The sequence below is a fragment of the Panthera uncia genome, chromosome D2 (genome assembly GCF_023721935.1).
Source record: "Panthera uncia isolate 11264 chromosome D2, Puncia_PCG_1.0, whole genome shotgun sequence".
Lineage (NCBI taxonomy): Eukaryota > Metazoa > Chordata > Mammalia > Carnivora > Felidae > Panthera > Panthera uncia.
Genome location: NC_064818.1, coordinates 57,810,670 through 57,833,864, shown reverse-complemented (window position 1 = coordinate 57,833,864; position 23,195 = coordinate 57,810,670). Strand labels below are relative to the sequence as shown.

General features: G+C 36.5%; 1 protein-coding gene and 1 pseudogene across 6 annotated transcripts in view; one reads left to right on the top strand and one right to left on the bottom strand.

The window, feature by feature from the left end:
• The window catches only part of BTRC (beta-transducin repeat containing E3 ubiquitin protein ligase), a 184,054-nt gene that overhangs the window by 133,995 nt on the left and 26,864 nt on the right, over positions 1-23,195 (bottom strand). The window lies entirely within an intron of this gene.
• On the top strand, positions 17,442-17,598 carry LOC125933594 (uncharacterized; annotated as a pseudogene).

Sequence of the window (23,195 nt, the reverse complement as noted above, 5' to 3'; positions counted from 1 at the left end):
CATTCACAATCTAAATCTAAAATTACTAGATGAAACAAGCAGCAATAAAATGTGACCCATAATCAGGAAGAATACCAGTCAATGGAAGCAGATCCAAAAATGACAGGGTGAGGGGCGCCTGGATGGCGCAGTCGGTTAAGCGTCCGACTTCAGCCAGGTCACGATCTCGCGGTCCGTGAGTTCGAGCCCCGCATCAGGCTCTGGGCTGATGGCTCGGAGCCTGGAGCCTGTTTCCGATTCTGTGTCTCCCTCTCTCTCTGCCCCTCCCCCGTTCATGCTCTGTCTCTCTCTGTCCCAAAACTAAATAAAAAAACTTTGAAAAAAAAAAAAATGATAGGGTGAAATCAGCAGACCAAAATATTGAATAGCTATTATAACATGAACATAGTGAAAGGAACTGTAGGATTTTTTAAAAAATGAATGAAATAGAACTCCCAGGGAAAAAAAAATACAATGTCTGAAATGTTAATTTCAGGAGATAGTATTAAGAGCTGTAGAAAAGATTAGTGAATTTGAAGAAATAGCAATATGCAAAATAAAGCACTAAGAGAAAAAAAACTGGAAAAAATTGAACACCTCAATGACCTGTGGGAAATAATAAAGTAGTCCCAAATATGTATAATTGGTGTCCCACAAAGAAAATTGGGGGCATTTGGAGAGGGGCAGCATAAAATATATTTGGAAAATACGTTTCCCAAATATATTTAGAAAATGATACTGGATATATCAGCCAGGATGTGGAGGAAAAGGAACCCTCATGTACTGTTGGTGCAAATGACTGTGGAAAACAGTATGAAGTTTCCTCAAAAAGTTAAAAATAGAATTACCATATGACCCAGTAATTCTACTACTGGGTTATTTACCCAAAGAAAATAAAAACACTAATTTAAAATGATATATGCACCCCTATGTTTACTGCAGCATTATTTACAATAGCCAAGGTACAGAAGCAACCCAAGTGTCCATCAATAGATGAATGGATAAAGAAGATGTGGTATATATATAAAATGAACATATATGGATATAGATATACACACACAATACAATATTATTCAGCCATTAAAAAAACGAAATCTTTCCATTTGCAACAACATGGATGAACCTAGACAGTATAATGTTAAGTAAAACAAGTCGGAGACAAATACCATATGATTTCACTCATATGTGGAATTAAAGAAACAAAACAAATCAACAAAGAAAAACGGAGACAAACAAAAAAGCAGACTCTTAAACACAGAGAACAAACTGGTGGCTGCCAGAGAGGAGATGGGCAGGAGAATGGGTGAAACAGATAAAGTAGTCCCAAATACTACATATACTGAGTATAATACATATACTGAGAAATGTATAGAATTTTGAATCCTTATACTGTGCACCTGAAACTAATATGACACTGTATGTTACTCATACTTCAATTTAAAAATAAATATGAAAAGTGCCAGAAATATTAAATATGTGAGTAAATATTTTTAAAATCCTTCTCATTTTAAAAATTTACTTTAAAAACAATAAACAATTTAAAAATAAATATCAATTTAACAATAATGAATTATGATATTCATAATTGGAAACAAAATATATGAAAATAACACCACAAGAATAATAGGAGAAAAGGAAATATATGAGAAGTGAAATATTATTTCAAGGGAGTTTGTAGTAAGTTAAAAGTACATATAGTTTGGCAAATCACATATTTGATAAGGGTCTAGTATTCAGAATATATAAAGAACTTCTACAACTCAACAACAAAAAGACAACCCGATTCAAAAATGGACAAAGGAGGGGCGCCTGGGTGGCTCAGTCGGTTAAGCGTCCGACTTCAACTCAGGGCACGATCTCACGGTCCGTGAGGTTGAGCCCCGCGTCGGGCTCTGGGCTGATGGCTCAGAGCCTGGAGCCTGCTTCGGATTCTGTGTCTCCCTCTCTCTCTGCCCCTCCCCCGTTCATGCTCTGTCTCTCTCTGTCTCAAAAATAGATAAATGTTAAAAAAAAAAAAAAAATTAAAAAAAAAAACAACAAAAATGGACAAAGGACTTAAACACATATTTCTCCAAAGATACATAAATGGACAACAAGCACATAAAAAGGGTGCTCAACATCATTAGTCATTAGGGAAATGAAAACCAAAACCACAGGAGGTGCCCTTCATTCCCACTAAGATGGCAGTTAAAAAACAAAAAAAACCAGAGCCATCCAGAAACTTCAGATAAGACACATGCCAGGAGATGCAGCTGGACTGGAAGGGGTTTTATCATCAAAGTCTTATTCAGTCTCAAAAGCTTTTGAAGCTACAATAATGGAAACACAAAACAAAACAAAAAACAAAAATACAAAACCACACACACACACAGAAAATAACAAGTGAGGATGTAGAGAAACTGGAACTTTCGTTGCTAGTGGGAATATAAAAAAGGTCAGCCACTACAGAAAACAGCTTGGCAGTTCCTCAGAAAGTTAAAGAATTACCATGTGACCGTTTCTGGCAATTCCACTACTGAGTGTATTCCCACAAGAATTGAAAACAGGTACTCAAACAAATATATGAAAACATGTTCTTAGCAACCTTATTCGCAACAACCAAAAGGTAGAAACAGCCTAAATGTTTACCAACAAATGAAGAGATAAACAAATTGTGGTATATTCTAAACCATGGAATATTATTCAGCCCTAAAAATGAATGAAGTACGGATACATGCTACAACACGGATAACCATCAAAACTATTATTCTAAGTGAAAGAAGGTCAGGTCATCATGGCACAGTTGTGAGATCAAGCCCCCACTGTGAGATAGAGCCCCACATAGTTCCACCCTTGGCTCCTGCTTAAGATTTTCTCTCTCTCTCTCTCCCTCTCTCTCCCTCTCTCTCGCCACCACTCCCCCATCTGCGTGGGCACAAACATACTCTTTCTCCGTCTCCAAAAAGAAAAAAAAAAAAAGAAATTTTACCAGGAGTTTTGGAACTAGATAGAGATGGTGGTTGCACAACATTGTGAATGTACTAAATGACACTAAACTGTTCACTTTAAAGTGGTTAATTTTAGGGGCACCTGGGTGGCTCAGTTGGTTGAGTGTCCGGCTTCAGCTCAGGTCATGATCTCACAGTTCTGTGAGAGAGAGCCTGCTTCGAATTCTGTGTGTGTATCTCTCTCTCTGCCCCTCCCCGACTTGTGCTCTGTTTCTCTGTCTCTCTCAAAAATAAACATCAAAAAAAAATTTTTAAGCAATTTAATTTTATGTCATATGAATTTCACCTCAATGAATCACCCTGAACGTAGATTTGAACTGTGAGGATCAACGTATATGCAGACTTTTTTGGACAAATATAGTACAGTACTATAAATGTGTTTACTCTTATGATTTTAATAAAATCTTTTCTCTAGCTTACTTTATTGTAAGAATACAGTATATAGTACATATCATATACAAAATACATGTTAATCAACTCTTTATGTCATTGATAAGGCTCCCAGTCAATAGTAGGTTATTAGCAGTTAAGTTGTGTCAAAAGTTATATAAGGATTTTCAACTGTGGGGAGGGGTGTCAGCTCCCATAGCCCCCGTGTTGTTCAAGGGTCAACTGTATTTTAAAATTCATATTGTAGGGACGTCTGGGTGGCTCAACTGGTTGAGTGTCTGACTCTTGATTTTGGCTCAGGTTATCATGTCACAGTTCATGATTTGAGCCCCATGGTTGGGCTCCATGCTGACAATGCTGAGCCTGCTTGAGATTCTCTCTCTCTCTCTCTCTCTCTCTCTCTCTCTCTCTCTCTCTGCTCCTCCCCTGCTCATGCCCTCTCTCTCTCTCTCAAAATAAATAAGTAAACTTAAAAATAAATAAATAAAATGCATATTGTCATCTCTAGAGTGACCACAAGAACAAAACAAAGATACCTAATAAGCCAATAAATAGAAGAGATAAAATGGAATACAAAACAACAACAAAAACAACAACAAAAAAACACCTAATTCAAGAGAGGGCAGGAAAATTTTTAAATAAAAAGGTAAAAAAGGAACATGTGGTATAAACAGAAACAAATAACGAAACAGTGCATTTGAACTTAGTCATGCTAATAACTACATTAAATATAAATGGTCTAAATCAACATTTTTCAAATAGTGACCACTACTCACACGTGGCTACTGAACATCTGAATGGTGGCTAGTCCAAACTGAGATGTGCTTAACTGTAAAATCACATGAGATTTTGAGGACTCAATATAAAGGAAAAAAGAAGAAAATATCTCAATAACTTTATATTGATTACATGTTAAAATAATACTGAGGGGCACCTGGGTGGCTCACTTGGTTGAGCATCTGACTTTGGCTCTGGTCATGATCTTCTGGTTCATGAGTTTGAGCCCCACCTCAGGCTCGCTGCTGTCAGTGCAAAGTCTGCTTCAGATCCTCTGACCCCCTCTCTGCCCCTCCCCTGCTTACGCTTTCTCAAAAATAAACATTTAAAAATGTATTTTAAAAAATAATACTTAAAATATACTGGGTTAAATAAAAACACTGAAAATTTCAACGAGTCTTTTTACTTTTTTGATGTGGTTATATGAAAATTTTAAGTTATATACTTTGTTAAGATCTGTGACTAACACATTTCTACTGGACAGTGTTTGCAAGTCCAAACACTGACAGATTGTTAGACCAAATTAAAGACACAACTATATATTAATGCATACAGATAAAAGTCAAAGCTTGAAAAGGATATCACAAAAGGCCATCATAAGATAGCTGAAATGGCTCTACTAACATCAAAGTACACTTCTGACAAGGAATATCAATAGAGATAAAGATAACCATTTCTTTTTTTTTTTTTAAATGTTTTTTATTTATTTTTGAGACAGAGAGAGAGAGAGAGCATGAACAGGGGAGGGTGAGAGAGAGGGAGACACAGAATCTGAAACAGGCTCCAGGCTCTGAGCGGTCAGCACAGAGCCCGACGTGGGGCTCAAACTCACGGACTGCGAGATCATGACCTGAGCCGAAGTTGGCTGCTTAACCAACTGAGTCACCCAGGCGCCCCAAGATAACCATTTCATAAGGATAAAGAGGTCGATTAATCAAGACGTCTTAAAAGTACATGTATTAATAACAAAATTTCAAAATATAACAAGCAAAATAAACAGAACTAAAGGGACAATAGACAAATTTACAGTTTCAGGTTTTAACACCCCTCCCTCAGCTATTTGATAGAATAAGCAAAAAAGAACTGAAGAGCATAATCAATGAACTTGACCTAATGACTTTTCTAGAACATTGCACCAAACAACTGTAGGTGTTTTCAATCACGCTTGCTACAAAACAGAACTTAAGATGGGCCATGCATGGAGCAAATATCAACAAATTTCAAATGACTGAACTTGCACAGATTATGTTGTTAACTAGCTATAAAACAGTTTCAAAAAGATAACTAAAAGGGATTCTGGTTCCAGTTAAAATGGAATAAGCATGCTCTCTCCTCTATCTCCCATTGAATGCGGCTACCAAAAGTGGGCAGAATGCATGGCACAGCTATTTGAGGACCCTGAGAAGTAAACAGCAGTAAGCAAACTGGGGAAGAAGACTTCAACACAACACTAAACCAACAATGGATTTACCTTTGTTTTTTGTTGTTCCTCTAGTATCCACCAGCCTAGACTACAGCCTGAAACCCAAAAGTAGATATCTGTATAGGCAAAGAGAGATCCAAGAGAAGCCCTCTAATTCTGGCCCAGTGAGTGTAAAGGGGAATCTAACACTAAGAGAAAATGGTGGAAAACTTCCATCTTTATTTCCTTAAAGTTCTCTCTATTGCCTCCAAGTAATCCCATGATGAAAGCCACAGTAGAAGCAGGGGCCCATGGGAGCCTGAAACTCTGAAACAAGGAAACTCTCTTTGATCAGAGGAGCTGTGATCCTAAAAGGCTAAGGTGAAACATCACTGCTTCCTTTTCCTCTTCATCCTCCCGTCACTTAGCCCCAGATACAGTAACATATTTAGGTTGCAAAGCAGGTTAAATAAAGCTCCAGCTCTCTGGCTAGAGAACTGAAATAGGGAGTCCTAGGGAACTAGATGGTACTGGGGAGATCATGGAGAAGGAGTTCAGGAAAGCAAGCCCATAAAGTGGTTCATGAACTCCTGTGCTCACCCACAAGCTTCATGTGTGTGGCTATGACCCAAAACAGCAAGCCACAGACAGACTTCGAGAACTGAACTACAGACTGGCCACTGACTAGCATACATACAGAAGAGATTTCAATAGCACTGCAAAGGCTTTAAAAATGTAATAAACTTTGAAATGACAACCCCACAGAAGGCTGTTTGAACTCGCAGGCCAAACTCAACTGGACTGTGAGAGCCTGATAAAACAAAAATATCAATATTTTCAATAAGATTTAAACAAAACTCAGAGTCTTGTAATATTAAAAAATGTCCAGGTTACAACCCCAAAATAACATGGCATGAGGGAGAGAGAGAGAGAGAGAGAGAGAGAGGGAGGGAGGGAGGGGAAATCTCAATTTACATCAACAGATGACAATTTTAAACTGACACAGATGTTGGAATTACCTTTAGAGACAAAGAAGTCAGCTAGTATAAAAATGTTCCAATATTAAGGGCAGACACTCTTGAAAGAAATGGATAGATAGAAAGTCTCAGCAAAGAAATAACAGATATAACACAGAACCAAATGGAAATCTAGGAACTGAAAATAACTGCAATTTCAAAACTCAGTGGATGGACTCAATAGCAGAATGGAGATTACAGACCAATACTCCTAATGGATATACAGGCAAACATCCTACTCAAAATACTTGCAAACAAAATCCAGCAACATATAAAAAGGTGATATATCATGAATCACCCCAGGATTTACCCCAGGATTGCAAGTGTGGCTACTTAGATTCCTACTGGTGTTCTGATGCCCAGTTCCACATTTTTGTGGTACCTCACTATACATCTTTCCACTTAGCTCTATAAGCTATCTCTGTACCCTAAAATAGTTGCCCCTCCTTAAGGGGAAATGATACATCTGTTACTTAAAACCAAAAGCACTTGATGAAGACAGAAATATAACTCTAAAATGAGTATTATCCCCAGAGTAGACACCATGGGAAGCTACTTATCCCAACAATGCCATCAATGCTTGAAAAAAAAATTTTTAATTTAAATTTACCAAAATGAAACTGGATTAAGTTTATGAGAACAAAACCCGACCTACCTTTAAGATTATAATCTAGTAGAAGCAAACAAAAAAGATTATAATCTAGAATAAGTAGATTTAAAAGTTTAGTCCACTACATGTTAATATTTATAAACACTGGAAAACACAAAATAAATTAGAATTAAAAGGTAAAATATTACTTGTTTGGTATCATTGTTAGACCGTACAAACTCACACTATTCTTATAATCTCTGCATGCCCGGCCCACATAGCAGAAGTGTTCAAGAAATCCCTGGTGAAATAAACTGTTGAATTATCATGACAACCGGGAGATGTGACACTAACCCAGGAGGGAAGACTTCAGGTTCTGGTACAGACTTATCCTCAAACCAATTGTAAGATCTTGAGCAGTTCACTTCATTTCTATGCATCTCAGCCTCTCCACTGGTAGAGTCAGGTAGATTAAAACATTTCTGGGGCGCCTGGGTGGCGCAGTCGGTTAAGCGTCCGACTTCAGCCAGGTCACGATCTCGCGGTCCGTGAGTTCGAGCCCCGCGTCAGGCTCTGGGCTGATGGCTCGGAGCCTGGAGCCTGTTTCCGATTCTGTGTCTCCCTCTCTCTCTGCCCCTCCCCCGTTCATGCTCTGTCTCTCTCTGTCCCAAAAATAAATAAAAAACGTTGAAAAAAAAAATTAAAAAAAAAAAAAACATTTCTGACAGTACCTTGCAGCAATGAAATTCCATAATTCTGTGATTTAAGTCTATCTACAATACTTCTAATATGGATTTTTCTTAGGAATTATTAGTTTCACCACTAAATCTAGACTAAAGGGATCGAAATCCCTTTAAACAGTAAGATGAAGGGGGAGGAGAGAAAGCAGCCCCTGATGTTTATTTAGAACTGTTAAAATTCAAACTTGGATGCTTTCTAAAATAAATTGTATTCATTATTATTTATTAATATGCAATTAATCAAATATAACACTCTGATAACTAGAATTTTGGCTGCTTTCTAAAATAAATTTTATTCATTATTATCTATTAAGTATGCAATTAGTCAAATATAACACTGATAAACTAGAATTTTGAACAAACAAATGCTTTAAAATTCTAATAACTATGCATAAGCAATAAATTATTCTTACTCGAATTTCTACTGCTGTGTAGTGCAGGGTTACTAAGTACATAATTACATAAGAGAGTCACCCTACTTCCAAAGGAGCCATTCCAGTGAATTGTGTAAATAATATGCTTTAAAAAAACATAACCTCCTCACATATGAATTTAGATTTACCAGATATGGAGTAGCTGTGTACCTGTGAGACTAGAACATAGTCTTTAAAAGGCCTTTCTAATTATGAATTTACCAGAGAGACTAGAATGACCCAAAGCAAATTAATACATAGACTTCTTTTCATAACTTTCTATAAAAACATTGTCACTAATCTGTTTCAGTAAATAAAACAAAAGATCTTAAAAGTCACTGGCTTGAGAGAAGAACTCCAGAGTGCAAGCCTATAACCTAATTTTTCCAACACTGACATTCTGGTTTCCTTAATTACCAAATATTTGTGTTTCATTTTTCTTTCATTTGTATCAATATAACAAATTCTAAATATTTGGTCTATAGCTGATTTTATGTGAGGTTGTTGAATTTGAAAATAAGAACAATTTTGTTTTTTTTTAAAAATCACATAAAATATTCAACATCAGTAGGCAGCAGGGTATCATAATACCTAGATGCCACATGTTTTCTGTACCGAAAAAGTCATTTTTAATACCCAACCACAGGAAATCAACCAACTTAGTAAACAAATTTATGCATACAGCCAGGTGGTATCTTTATTCTCCTCATAACAGAACAAAAAGTAAGGATGTTCACTTACATTTTCTTTGCTACATTATTAAAAATCACCTTATGCTAAGTAAAGAGAATTCCTATATTTTTGAAGTGCTCATTTACTCAGTATGAGTAAAACTGCAATTAGCTCAGATTAGTTTTTACAAACTCAATCTCCTATACCTGTACTTAAAGACCTTTTAAATCATGCCACAAAGAAATTATTTGGTTATACTAGATTTCCATTGAATTAAAAATTCAAGTCAAATCCCACTATAATAAACTCTTAAGAAACTGTCCAAATTATTTTCTTGCCCTAGAATTTATTGTATTAAATATTATTTTAAATAAGTAGGCCACCAGCTGAGGCCTAGGAATCTTGGGGTTAAACAACAATTTTTGATGATGTGGGGTTGGCCTATATACAAATTTCAAATGACTGCAGTGCTCACTGGAAGGATTAGATTAGGCTTTATGTGCTCTGAGAAAGAGGAGGAAAGAACGAGAGGAAAGGTAGGGTAAGGGAAAAGAAAGGCGGGGGAGACACAAAAAAGTTTGGTTGTAACTAGAGAAGTAAAGAGAAGTTGAAGCAGTCTTCCATCTTGAAGAACATTTATAACACTTCCTTTTCAGTATGGATTTACATGGTTGTTCATAGGAGTTACTATTACTCAACAGAGGTTGGTGTCATGTTAATAATCCACATAGGAGGCTGGCTATCATATGAGCAATCAGAGCTCTTGTCCCTCACTTTACTGGCAAAAAGAGCAAAAGAAGCCACAGAGTAAAATCCTTTGGTTGAGAGGTCAGGACAGGGTAGAGGAGACAAACCCTCACACTTCTATATAATCCCCCTCTCTATAAATGCATTTGCTCTAACAATGAGTTCAAAAGGAGAACTATCGGGGGTGCCTAGGTAGCTCAGTCGGATGAGCATCCAACTTCGGCTCAGGTCATGATCTCCCGGTTCGTGAGTTCGAGCCCCACGTCAGGCTCTGTGCTGACAGCTCTGAGCTGTGAGCATGGAGCCTGAAGCCTCCTTGGGATTCTGTGTCTCCCTCTCTCTCTCTCTCTGCCCCTCTGCCACTCACACTCTGTCTCTCTCTGTCTCTCAAAAAAAAACGTTAAAAAAAAAAAAAAAAAAAAAAGGAGAACTATCCGGAGCTTTCTTCTTAACTGAGAAGGAAACTCTGCTCGTGAAAAGGGTCCCCGGATATCAAACAGTATTTCAAAGACTGCAAACCAAGTATCCCAGCCCTCTTGGGTACTCCTTAATTTAACTTCTGTGTAGGAGAAGAGAAAAGAAAATTACTTCCTCATTAGAAAGAGAGTAAATGCCTACATAAATAAATGGAACCGTATTACATCTGACTTCCTAGGCACCACAGACCAGCAGAGAAGAAACTTGTTTTCAGCAGTGTGTTTACTTCACTATTTGCAAATGGCTGGCTGATTGGCAGCTACAATATATGAAAATAAATAACCATTTCAAAGATCAAGTGTCATGTTCTCAGGTAAGTAACAAAAATGAACATCATCTACCCTCCCCATCCAGTTTATGGAATTTAGCAGGAGAATAGGTTTATTGGCTATTTGATTACTTGATATGTTGTGAGGACATTTTCTGTGATGGTGTGGTTATTATTTAGGTTAGATCAGAAATTCTGCTTTCTCTCAGGACATCAGTATTAAGAGTTACATATTCACAAGGATCCGAAATGAATATTTCTGAAGCAAGTGAAATGTGACAAGAAATTGTGAAATGGGAGTGATGAATATATCTAATATTTTTTTTCTTCCAGGAAAATAAAGTACTTGATCTTACAATCCAATTTATCACAAGCCAAGATGCAAACTAGTAAATCTCAAATGCACAATCTGATGATACTGCCCACTTAAAAAAAAATTTTTTTTTTACATTTATTTATTTTTGAGAGACAGAGCACAAGTGGGGGAGGAGCAGAGAGAGAAGGAGACACAGAATCCAAGACAGGCTCCAGGCTCTGAGCTGTCAGCACAGAGCCCGACATGGGGCTCAAACTCATGAACCGTGAGATTATGACCTGAGCCGAAGTCAGATGCTTAACTGACTGAGCCACCCAGGTGCCCCATATATTGCCCACTTTTAGACACCAATCTAAAAATCAGTGCATCAGATTTTAATGGGAAATATTTTTATATATTTACAAAGTTACCTTTAAAAATGTCTGTTCCAAGATAAGTTAGGAGAAAGGGAGACTCAAATTCAGTTACCTCCCAGTGGTGCTACAGTATCTAGGCATAAGGGATATGGGCACTTATGGTCAACTTTTCATTTTCCAACTCCTTTACAGAATTTTAGCTAACTTGTTGACAGAGTCTTTGAAGTGTCTGCTGTGTATCTGAACCATTTAATAGCTTAAGTTGTCTGATCTAGTCACATAAGTCATACATGACCTATTAGCATAAAGAACAACAGAAAAAGATGAGTATTTTACAAATCTTTCAAAACAAACAAAAAACCCTCGTTAGCTCTCTCTTCTTTCCTCTAAAAAAGTTGCTATCTTTTTCTACTTTTTAAAACAAGGTTTCTTGGGGCGCCTGGGTGGCTCAATCAGTTGAGCATTGGACTTCGGCTCAGGTCATGATCTCATGGTTCGGGAGTTCGAGCCCCACATCAGGCTGGCTGCTGTCAGCATGGAGCCTGCTTTGGACCCTCTGTCCCTCTCTCTCTCTGCCCCCCTCCCGCTTGCACTCTCTCTAAAAAATATTAAACATTTAAAAACTAAATAAAAATAAAAAGAGGTTTCTTCCCTACCTATATGAAGGGACGGATTTTGGTCAGTCAGGCAAACCTGCACAATGCTTAAAGAGCTTATTTATGAAAACTAATATTTAAGCAAATTAACATTAAATATTTGGATTGTGGCTGAAAATATTCAATAGATTACATTAAACACTGTTCTTCTGGTCAAGTCAATATTATCTCTCATAACTGACTTATGTTCATACCACAAGAATATTAAATATAAAAATCTCAACTAAAGGGCCAAAGGGTAATGGCATTAGTGTACTCAGGCTCGGGTAGTGTTCAAATGTAGACAAATATACGGGAATTCTGACAACACAGTTTTAGACAAGCCCCTCAGTTTTATAGATACTTATAGTGTGTAGGTGTCCAGTCTAGCAGAACTCCATCTTCCTCCAGCTCATTTGTAACATAAACTGCTCTTAAACCATTTCAATACATTGTTACTGAGATACTTCTTTGACACAGTACCTACACCAAGCAGCAGATCGATACTCTAATACAGAGATGCCGATTCCATTACCACAAAAACCCTTGCAAGCAGCCAGATGCTGAACAAAGAGTGCGGCTTTCATCAGGTTTATTCCTAACATGTCTCCACTCCACCTGGATAAAATATTTTGCTATGGTGGGCAACTAGAAGTTAGGAAAGAAATAATGGCATTTAAAATAACAATTAAGAAGCTTTGATTACGGAGGAAGTGTGAAAGATAAAGCTAAAATAAATTTCTCCACACCTACAGGATGCTTATCATTTATCATCAAACCCATCTGTTCATCTGCAATCATAATGCTGCACTTGATGCTTTACAAACTGCCATGACATTAGGTGTTTATGTTACAGTTCAACACAAGACTGAAATGATACAGGAAGAGGTTATAGAAAAGAAAGAAAATAAAGTATTGGGTGAGTAATGAGGGGAAAGGGAAATAGGAGAAAAGGAAAACATTCTACTGTTCTTTTAAAGCCATTTTCAGTAACAAATTTTGTAACTTTGATTTCTTTCTAATTTTGCTCCAAAAAAAATTTTTTAACGCTTTTCATATAGTTATTACATTTATATTTCCTTCATACCATCATTATGATCGGAGGCAATAAAACAGAGTTGAAATATAATTAGAAAGGACAGATATCTGTCTACATGCAGCGGTACTAGCAACTTGTGGCACCAGCGGGATTTAACTTTTGTCTAAAACCAATTCTGTCTTTTCTTACATAGTTACTTCCAATGGACTAATGCTGCAATACATCCTTTCTAGACCAGCTTTAATCATTTTCACAACTATGGTTGCTATGACAACAGGATGCAGCTTACGTGTGCTGTTTTCATTTTCTCCATTTGAGTTGCCATAACAACACAATTATTCTGCCTTTCTCCATTATGTGACAACTTTATTTTAGGATTGTGCTCTTAAAGACACTGGATTTCCCCATGAAAAAAGTAAATAATACAATGTATAAGAATTTTAAAATCTTTTAAAATTTTAAGATCTTTTAAAATCTCATTTTGATGGGTCTTTCGTCATACGAAACCAAACAACATTAAAAACCCTGATATCTGCTGAAATCTGAACTGATTTTTGTATAGACTTCCACAAGCAAAAGACAGCAATACCATCATGATTATGAGCTGTAGGACAAAGTGTCCATTAATACCTGTCCCGAGTAGAACAATCAAGAATGAAGACAGTTCTGCACCACATACTTTGCGATGGTAATCCAACATAACTCATTACAAATACAAGTTCGGAGTAGCAGACTTTATACTACGTAAACTACTTTTGAAAATCTTTATCTTTATCCAAGATTTTCCATGGTGGTAGAATCCTGCAGAAGTTTATACAGTTCAAATTCTTTTATACTATATATTGAGTATAAAAACATTCATACAATAGATTGAAGACAAGCATTTATTATTCTAAACCAATAATATAAAATTTTAAAAATATTTTTGGCTACTGAACCACCATATCCATAACTAGGACCATCAAGATGGGACGTGAAAGTGCGTTTTTTAAAAACTCTCAATTGCTATAACCCTTTGTTGTATCAGTATTTGCTATAACAGGACTTTGTATATGCAAAAGATTACCTTAATTTAATAGCTTATCTTATCTTACTAAGTTCAGATCTTTTAGCCCTTTAATCAGCTGACAAAGATACATTAAAAACTTCTCCCACTGCATAAATATCCATGAATATATATACATATTTATTGCTTATAAACAAAACATGGAATTATTACTATGTAAAGGAGAAAATATGCAAATGTTACTAAATTCCCTTTAGTTCCCTATAGGCATATAAAAGATCATTTATAATATTGTAGTATTTTTACAGGATAGAACTAATTTTCACATATTAATATAACAAGACACATTTTAATGTTAATCACAGCTGAGATAATTTAATAAATTTTATTGTTTACAATGATCTGAAAAAATTAGATTTATTTAACCAAACCTGAGGATCAAAAGAAAACTTAGTCTTTCATAGCACAATCATTTCCTTAAGTTCATTTTTTAAAGAAAAAAATCTACTAACTTATCTAAAGTAACAATGCAACAATTTTTAGCCTTTTTTTTTTTTTTTCAAAGGGCTGTAGTGGAGAGGGTCTGAAAACGTTAAGAGCAAAAGTAATAACTGAACCAAGATCTTTCCTTTAGAATCCTTTCCACATAGGAAACTGAGGAACACTGATAATGAAAATAAGGCCACTGGAGCAATAGGGTGTTTACGCTGCTTACAGGGGGGTTGAGAGAGGGGTAGCAACAGCACAGAAGGTGCTGAAAAAAAGGAGAGAGACTAGCACAAAATAAATTCCAATCCTAGGAGAAATGGCTAGACCCTCACATGAAAATGAAACCAGCAAGCTAGGCTAAAATCATATATGAAACCCCACCTCTCTCCACCCCTGCTTTCTTCTTTCCTTAGTTTGTTGTATTGGTAAGGAACCTCAAGAAAATCCTCCTTTGTAAAGCCTACACTCCCCCAAGGAAGTGCTACCTTGCAATGACTTCTAAATTAGCTGAAGCCAGTAGGTCCTAGGCTGTAAGCAACATGATGTAATTTTATTATACTGCAATAATGTGAATTTAGGTGCTAATGCTGTTGGAATCATGTGTCTCAAGACTGGATTTTTGTGATACACTTTGACAGGATCAGTGAATTATTTGTGCCTGTGCGGCCTGGCATTCTTGGTAAAAGCAATGACTCATCCAAAATACCCCTTAAAAGAAAGCCTCTGGCCTCATCTCCAGGGCAGTCTGCTGTGAGCTGACATGCATTCAGATCCGTGCTATTGCTGTTACACCTGCTGGAACTCACTGGTAGAATTGCTATTCCTGCCCTGATCTGACATGTCTAGCCATGTACTCCACAGGGACTTACAGGCTACTGGGACAAGCCCCTACCACTCTTCTCAGGAATGTGTTATACCCTGTCAAGGGTGGTAAGAATTTTAACCCTTACTCTCTCTGGGCAAGGGCCTTCCTTATGTCTCCTCTCTGCTCCTTAAGAGGTGGTTTGCTTTTGTTTTACTCATAACTAAATTCATTATTTCTTATGTGTTTTGTGGAGAGAAGAGTAGGGGTAGAACCTGCTTTTAGCTTTACCTTTGATACTAGATAATTGAGTCTACAAAAAGACAAAAACTCTTAACAAAAGAACAAACTATTGTCCCTATTAGAAGCAAAGTGAAATTCACAAGCCAAGCCGGTTGTCTGCTGCAAAAAGTGCGGAAAGGGTAAGAATCTCATATATATTTAAGCCATCTATATGTACTCCCACGCTCCAAGATACAATGTAGTGATTTATAAAGTTCTTCCAAATAGAATTGAGATGAAAATATCTCCTGTGGTCCAGCTAAACAATGTCCACATTCCATAAAGTCTTAACTTACTAAAAGCCTTGGAATAAACATGTAGGTACAAATTCCTAGGCATAAAATTAGCTAATTTTAGAAGGACATTCTATACAGTATAAGGAGTTTGTATTACATGGGCTATACTTATTCTAAGGATTAGTTTTCCCAATCTAGTGCCTTTCAATGGTATGAAATTTGAAGAGAGTGTGAGAAAAGAAAGGCAAAGAACTCTATTCTGTCACAAGTAGGCCAGTTGTGTTAGGCCACTTGTTTTCCAAACTGAGGTGTACACATGCCAGGGGATAGGCTAGATGATCATTTGGGATGCAGGGGAGAAAGGTAGACTTTTATTTAAATTAATTTAGTGTAGAAAAGAAATGAATGTTTTCTGATTTTTATAATATAGATTGACACTGGTTCCCTCACTTGATCTGATGTGTTAGATGGTCAAATGTCACTTGTGAACCAAGTGACCCAAAGGAAGACTGAGAATTCCACAACACAAATGAGGTGACAGCAGCACCCCTCAATTCCTATTCATTCTCTTTTAGCATATTGCAAAAATCGTAGTATGCCCAGGATTTAAGAACATAATCTAGTTTTAAATAAACTGTCAAGTGATGCTTCTCTAATTCCTTGCAGAAGTCCTTCATTAGTTACTTTATAAGATAAAAACACTGTATTAGTCATCTACAAAAAAAAGTGAGCCAAAGACAATATAAAGCAACCACGTGAAATATGAATTTATGTGTACTATTTATATACATGTATATGCACTATTCATAATTTTTTTTAACGCTGATTTATTTTGAGAGAGAAAGAGCACAAGCAGGGGAGGGGCAGAGAGAAAGGGGGACAGAGGATCCGAAGTGGGTTCCATGCTGACAGCAGCAAGCCCGATATAGGGCTCGAACTCATAAACTGCAAGATCATAACATGAGCCAAAGTCAGACGCTTAACTGACTGAGCCACCCAGGCGCCCCCACTATTCATAATTTATATTCATAAAGTATATACAATGTGTATGTCCTGCTGTAAGTACATATACTATGCCTTGATATTGTAGCTAATGATAGTAGTGCATGCATACAATTTACAATTTGTAAGTCAACAAATAAAAATATTTAGGATGGGTACTCAAAATTACTTTTTGGCTAGGAGACCACTGTTCTAGAGAGAAAGTTACTTGGATTTACTTATTTTTAATCGAGATATAATTGAAATATAACATTGTGTAAGTTTAAGGTCTATAAAATATTGATTTGAGACATTTTTATATTACAATATGATTGCCATTGTAGTGTTAGCTAACACCTCATCTCATCACATAATTATAATTTCTCACATAATTATCATTTCTTCTGGTGGCAGGAACAATTAAGATCACTTGGATTTGTTTTTAAAAGAATTTAGCAAATTAAGGCACATGCCAACCTTACCTTTTTTATAAACAGTCTCTGAACTTTACACCTCCAACTTACACCTGGTGAACAAGAAGGAGGACTTTGTGATGCCTCAACTAAGAAAGCTAAAATCATGCTAAGAAACAAAACTAATTTTCCATTTGGCATTTGTTCTAACAATTGATGCAGAGACAATTAACATGGACAGTACTATTTTTTTAGTTATTACAAACTCCATTTGCTAGTAAATTAGGCCTCTAGTTCCAAACACTAGATGTTCCAAATGATTAGACGGTCTCTAGTTTCAAAGGGTAGTTTCTTTATACATTCCAAAATAATAAATTTCAAAAAAAGTAGTTCTCCTAGTTGAATACTTCTAATCCAAAAATACGTTCCATCGCTTCTCGGCCTTTTGGCTAAGATCAAGGGTAGTATCAAAAATACGTTCCAAGGAATTCAAATTACACGATTTTCCAAACCTAACCTAACTCCTCAAGTGTTGTCATGTATATTTTTTTTAGTGTTGTAATATTTTAATCATGGCAGGAGCTATAGTTACCATCTAGGATAAATAGTAACCTCTACAAGTTGTTTTAAAATATAAATCAGACTGTATGCCATATCAAGAAATCCTGCTTATATACAGACTAGTTTCAGTAAAAGTTCTTTAGGCAAAATTCTTATAAAAACTTAAATAATCAAGAGTAAAATTTCCAAATATGATGTAGAACCATTTATATTTACCTCTTTTCACACAAGCATCAAAATACACATTTGAATTACCCACATAACTTCAAAAGCATGAAATTAATGTGTTCTACCTGATATGATCACTTGAAAAATGTTTGGAAGCTGCGTGGGACAGAAAAAACAGAAGAGTGCTAGACAGTATATTAATCATTAAAAGTGTTTTAAAAAATAAGTAAAGTTTAAAAAGTGGTTGTGTAGGGTGACAAGATTTTTAAATTTTTACTTTCTCAAATTTGTTCTTTTAAAAAAAGCAAGGAAAAAAACTCATTTATCAAAAGTTATCATATGGAACATCAAAACTGATACTACAATATTGTTAAGATTACTTACTCCCTAGAATGACTTCATGAGGTGGGATAGGCCATTTATCATTACCCTCATTTTACAAGATGAGAAATATGGAAGGTAAGTGATTTCATAAATATTTATTTGCTGCCTATCATGTGCCATCCACTGAGATATACTGGAGGACAAAACAGATAAAACTTTACCTCATGGAGTTTATTTTCTAGTAGAAATAACAATGAAGGAGCACTGGCTTTAGATAGGGTAGTCTCTAAGAAAGTGACATCTGAACTGAGATACAAAAGATCCAGTAAGGATTTAAGCAAAAAACCAGGGTCAAAGAAAACAGCAAATGAAAAGGCCTTACAGTTGTCTTGCAAGAGTTTGGCAAAAGGCCAGTGTAACTATAATGTAAGTGAAGAGTGGGAATATTGACTTTAGATAGGGAAAGAGGTAGGTAGGAAAGGACCCAATCTGCCTGGCAGAACAAAAGTTAAAGTCTAATCATGCATGGCCTAAGTGCAAAGGAAAGAAAATGAAAGTTTTATATTTAGATTTTTGAAAGATCCCTATGACTTCTGTATGGAAATTAGATTTAATGAGTATAATAGTTAGAAAACTATTACAAATTAAAAGCAATAATAACCTATAGTAAGTTGATGGTAGCAGAAGCAGAAAGAAGCGAAAGATTTTGAGATATTTTGGAAGTAAAACAGATAAAATCTGATGAGGAATTGGATATTAGAGTAAGGAAAAGTGAGGCGTCCAGGATGATCCCAGGTTTGGGGTTTCAGTAACTGGGTAAATCGTGAGTAAATGGGCTAGCAAAAACAAAAAACAAACAAACAAACAAACAAAAACCACAAGATTTCTGATATACTGTATTAAGTTTGAAATCACTATGCAACATTCAAGTGGATAGGAAGTTAAATATGTAATTCTAGGTGTCAGAGAAGAAAGATGAGCTGGAGATCAATGGCACATTAGGAGTCATCAGCACACAGATGGTTCCCCCTTAGCCAGGGGGAAAACAATCCAAGACCTTCAGTGGATGCCTGAAACCCTATATACACTTTCTCTTATGCATGCATACCTGTGATAAAGTTGAATTTATAAATTAGGTACAGTGAGAGGTTAACAACAATAATAATAAAAATAGAAGTTATAATAATATACTATAATAAAAGTCATAAAAGTCATGTGAATGTTCTCTCTCAAAATCTTCTTGCTCTGGACTCACCTTCTTGTGATGATGTAAGATACAAAATCACTATGTGATGAGATAAAGTGAGTGAATAACAGAGGCATTTTGAGGTAGTGCTGAGCTACCACTGACTTTATGACAATATGTCAGAAGGAGGAAATGACCACAGGTAACTTGAAACTGTGGAAAGCCACAGAAATAAATGAAATCACCTAGGAAGAAACTGTAGACAGGAAGAAGAGGACCCAGGAGTAAGGGCTAAAAAACTCCAGCATATAGAAAATTTATCTAAGGACCAAATGCTTATTAAATCATCTAGCTCAACGAAGTGTTCTTTCATTAAACCCCATTGCTATTAACATTAAAAAAAAGCCATCTTCTTTAGCCAAAGGTTCTCAAAATTTAGTATTTAACCCATTGTAGGTGTATTCTAGGTGGGTCCTAAAAAAACTACTTATAGAATCTAGCAAAATAATAAGAAAGGAGACAAATAGTTGCTTCTGGAGCAGGAAACTGAATGATAAGCAGATGGGTAAGAAAGATTTTTTTGTTATATATCCTTTTCTTTTTTCTTTGAGAGAGAGAAAGGGTGAGTGAGCATGTACGAATGGGTTAGAGGTGCAGAGGGAGGGAAAGAATCTTAAGCAGGCTCCATGCTCGGCATGGAGCCTGCTATGGGGCTCCATACCATGACCCTGGGATCATGACCTGAGCCAAAATCAAGAGTCACAAACTCAAATCAACTGAGCCACCCAAGTGCCCCAATGCTATATATCCTTTTCTACTTTTTAAATTCTGTACTGTGTTGCATGTTTTACATATCCAAAAATACATATTTTTAAAATAACTCCATATTTTGGCTTCTATTAATAATTAACTTGAATCCCAACAGGTTTATTACTGTTTGCCTTTGAGTTGCTGTTGTTACTGAACCTTGACAAGTTATCTGTAAAATATTTATGAAGGTATAAAAAGCCATGATTAGACAAGACTCTCTTGAAGAAACACAACAAGGTATGAGAACTTAACTAACTACCATATATCAAGGCTTATTATAAAGCTACATGAATAAGGCTACACGATACTGACACAGGGATGAATAGAAAAATAGAACAATATAACAGAATAATGAGTCCAAAAACAAATCAATGCATGAAGGACATGAGGACAAGGCATGTAAGGACATGAATTATGATGGAGGGAGCACTGCAGATCAGTGCAGAATACATATTATTCCACTAGATGATGCTGGGAGGCATTGGAAATCCATATGAGGGAAAAATGAAACGGAATCCCTTCCTCACATCACATACAAAATCAATTCTAGAGAGACTGAAGTTCTAAATATAAATGGCAAAACTATAAAGCTTCTAGTAGAAAACATGAGATTATGCTCATGAGAGTAGAAAAGGTTTTCTTAAACAAGTCAAACACTCGCACTCACACACACACACACACACACACACACACACACACACCCTTCAATTCACCTATCAATCACAATTACATCCAGTGGAAGAAACACAAACAAAACAAGTCAAAAGGGCACCAACTAGGTTTGGATTAGGGAAATGAGGGCTCTAATCCAGGCTGTATTCAACTGTTAACTTTGGACAAGTCAAATGACCTCTTTGGGTCCCAGTTTCTTCATTTTTAAAAGAAAGGAGTCATACTTTATGATCCAAACAAGGTCTTTGCCCAAAGTGATCTAAAATGATCAGGGAATCACAGCTTCTTGAACGAGCTGTGGACAGCATTCCCAATGTTGATACCTTAAGAGAATGAAGAAAAAGAGAAAATGATGTTTCCCAGCACTCCCAGTACTGCAAGTATAAATAACTGAATATGTTGACAGTGTTTAAGGTTGACCTTGATAGAAAAGTGTATTCTAAATGCTCTTAAATGTAAAGTGCACTCACTGGGGTAAACTGACCTTGCTGGGCATTTACTTGGTCGTACTATTTCTTTAATAAAACTGATAAAAGTAGAAAGATCATGGAAATATCAGTAGGCTTGCAATCAAAGGCTTTAAGTGTGTCTACCCATATATCCCTGACAAGTAAAATTCCACCATCATAGACAGGAATAAATTATGGCTGCTTGCCTGGGTGGCTGAGGGAATGAGAAAATTAAGAACAGGACGTTCCCGTAGGATTTGTGATAACCACCACCCAAGTCATTTCTGTACCATTTTTCCTAACACTACCAAATAACATATTCAACATTTCATTAGCTTCTCAAAATGACATTTTATGATAAAGCTCAGATCGGATAGTCATATCCTTGTTAAAAACAGTCAAAACTAGTTATAGTGAAATAATTAGTGAAATAATTATAGTGAATAGTTATAAATAGTTATAGTGACATAATTTACAATAAAAGGTTCTCCACTAAAATACTTTATGAAACCACATTAAAATAAGGCTCGATCAGGGGTCTTACTCTAGGATCCAGGAATAGGAGTCATCGATCCCTGAGCCTTTTAAAACTGTGTACAGAACCTATCTGGGGAGAGTAGCTCATGACAATACAAAAGATTTTTAGTTAGGTCCATGAACAAAAAAGGTTATGAAGCCTTTAATTAGATGATACTCCAGATTCTTAAAGCCTATGACCTCATACATATTTGGTGACATTTTAGTTAAGGCAAATCACTGACTGACTTATTAAGGAAATAGAACTTTGCCTCCTGATTCATTGCTCTTTCTCTTATTCCAACTATAATAAAAGTCAGTCTCACTTTAAAATAAATAAAAATTAAAACCAAATAAAAATTTAAAAAAAATTTTTTTAATGTTTATTTATTTTTGAGAGAGAGACACACACACACAGAGAGAGAGACAGAGACAGAGCATGAGCAGGAGAGGGGCAGAGAGAGAAGGAGACATATAATCTGACAGGCTCCAGGCTCTGAGCTGTCATCACAGAGCCTGATGTGGGGCTCGAACCCACTAACTGTGACATCATGACCTGAGCCGAAGTCAGACACTTAACCAACTAAGCCACCCAGGTGCCCCAAACCAAATAAAATTTGTAAAAATAAAAATGGGGGGTGCCTGGCTGGCTCAGTGGATAGAGCATGGGACTCTTGATTCAAGTCTCATGTTGGGCATGGAGGCTACTCAAAAAAACAAACAAATAAAATAAATAAAAATTTAAAATTTAGAGCTTCATGGCTTCGGGGTGCCTGGGTGGCTCAGTTAGTTGGTTAAGTGTTTGACTTTGGCTCAGATCATAATCTCATGGTTTGTGAGTTCAAGCCTCGAGTCAGAGCCTGGAGCCTGCTTCGGATTCTGTGTCTCCCTCTCTCTCTGCCCCTCCCCCGCTTACATTCTGTCCGTCTGTGTGTCTCTCTCTCAAAAAATATTAAAAACAAACATTGGGGTGCGTGGGTGGCTCAGTTGGTTAAGTGTCCGACTTCAGCTCAGGTCATGATCTCACGGTTCATAGAGTTCAAGCCCCATGTCAGGTTCTGTACTGACAGCTTAGAGCCTGGAGCCTGCTTCAGATTCTGTCCCCATCTCTCTCTGCCCCTCCCCCATTCACACTCTGTCTGTCTCTCTCTCAAATATAAATAAACATTAAAAAAAGTTAGGGGTGCCTTGGTGGCTCAGTGGGTTGTGTGTCCAACTTCAGCTCAGGTCATGATCTCATAGCTCGTTGAGTCTGAGCCCTGCATCTGGCTCTGTGCTGCTAGCTCAGAACCTGGAGCCTGCTTAGGATTCTGTGTCTGCCTCTCTCTCTGTCCCTCCCCTGCTCGTGCTCTGTCTCTCTGTTTCTCAGAAATAAATAAACATTTAAAAAAATTTAAAAAAAAAAACTTCATGGCTTCAATTAAACAATTAAAAATTCATTTCAATAACTTCCTCCAATTTCAAAACCTTCAGTTCATCTCCTTTTAAGCCTCTCTA